We start from the raw sequence: 1,958 nt of genomic DNA, 5'->3' as shown, positions 1-1,958 counted from the left end.
AATTAGGTGCATAAACATATGAATTTAGTTCATCAAGGCGTAATTACCTCTTAGTGACCTGTAATACCAGGTAAATTTAAATGTCACTTTTTTTTTTGCATAAAATGTGTCAAATAGACCATCGAACTTTATCTGAAAAATCAATTAGGCTCACAAACATTTTAAACTTGCAATTAGGTACATAAACATGTCAATTTAGCTTATAAGGTGTAATTACATGTTAGTGACCTGTAATATCATGTAAATTTAAATGTCACTGTTTTTTTTTTTTTTTGCATAAAATATGTCAAATAGGTATCAATTACGCTCACAAACTATTTAAAGTTGCAATTCGGTACATAAACATGACAATTTATTTAATCATAGCATAATTACCTGTTAGTAACCTATAATAACAGGTAAATAGAAATGTCAGTTTTTTAGTATAAAATATGTCAAATAGGCCATCGAAATTTACCTGAAAAATAAATTAGGCCCTAAAAGTTTTTAAAGTTGCAATTAGATACATAAACATGTCAATTTAGTTTATCAAGGCGTTAATTACCTGTTAATGACCAGTAATACCAGGTAATTTAAATTTCACTTCTTTTTTGCATAAAATGTGTCAAGTTGGTATCAATTAGGCTCTCAAACAATTTAAAGTTGCAATTTGGTACATAAACATTCGAATTTAGTTTATCAAGGCATAATTATCTGTTAGTGACCTGTAATAACATGTAAATGTAAATGTCACTTTTTTAGCATAAACTGTGTGTAATAAGCCATCAAACTGTACCTGAAAAATCAATTAGGCCCTCAAACTTTTTAAAGACGCAATTAGGTACATTAACATATCAATTTAGTTTATCAACGCGTAATTACATGTTAGTGACTTGTAATATCAGGAAAATTTAAATAACACTTTTTTTGCATAAAATATGTCAAATAGACCATCAAACTTTATCTGAAAAATCAATTAGGCCCTCAATCCTTTTAAAGTTGGAATTAGGTACATAAACATGTCAATTTCGTTTATAAGGCTTAATTACCTATTAGTGACGTGTAATACCATGTAAATGTAAATGTCACTTTTTTTTTTGTATAAATTTTGTCAAATAGACCATCGAACTTTATCTGAAAAATCAATTAGGCACTCAAATCTTTTAAAATATCAATTAGGTACATAAACATGTCAATTTGTTTATAAGGCATAATTACCTGTTAGTGACCTGATTTACCATGTAAATTTAAATGTCACTTTTTTTTTTGCATAAAATGTGTCAAATGGGTATCAATTAGGCTCTCAAACAATTTAGAGTTGCAATTTGGTACATAAAAATTCCAATTTAGTTCATCAAGGCATAATTACCTATTAGTGACCTGTAATAACAAGTAAACTTAAATGTCACTTTTTTTTGCATAAAATGTGTCAAATAGACTATCAAACTTTACCTGAAAAATCAATTAGGCCCAAAAACATTTTAAAGTTGCAATTACGTACATAAACATATCAATTTAATTTATAAGGCATAATTACCTCTTACTAACCTGTAATACAGGTAAACTTAAACGTCACTTTTTTTGCATAAAATGTGTCAAATAGGAATTAATTAGGCTCTCAAACTATTTAAAGTTGCAATATGATACATAAACATATCAATTTAATTAATCAAAGCATAATTACCTGTTAGTAACATGTAGTAACAGAAAAATATAAATGTCACTTTTTTAGCATAAAATGTGTCAAATAGGCCATCGAAATTTACCTGAAAAATTAATTAGGCCCTTAAAGTTTTTATATTTGCAATTAGATACATAAACATGTCAATTCAGTTCATCAAGGCGTAATTACCTATTAGTGACCTGTAATACCAGGTAATGTAAATGTCACTTTTTTTGCATAAAATGTGTCAAATAGACCATCGAACTTTATCCGAAAAAATCAATTATGTCCTCAAACCTTTTAAAGTTGCAATTAG

Source organism: Ipomoea triloba, chromosome 16 (genome assembly GCF_003576645.1).
Source record: "Ipomoea triloba cultivar NCNSP0323 chromosome 16, ASM357664v1".
NCBI lineage: Eukaryota > Viridiplantae > Streptophyta > Magnoliopsida > Solanales > Convolvulaceae > Ipomoea > Ipomoea triloba.
The sequence above is the reverse complement of the archived record's forward strand: the minus strand, read 5'-3'. Positions refer to the sequence as shown.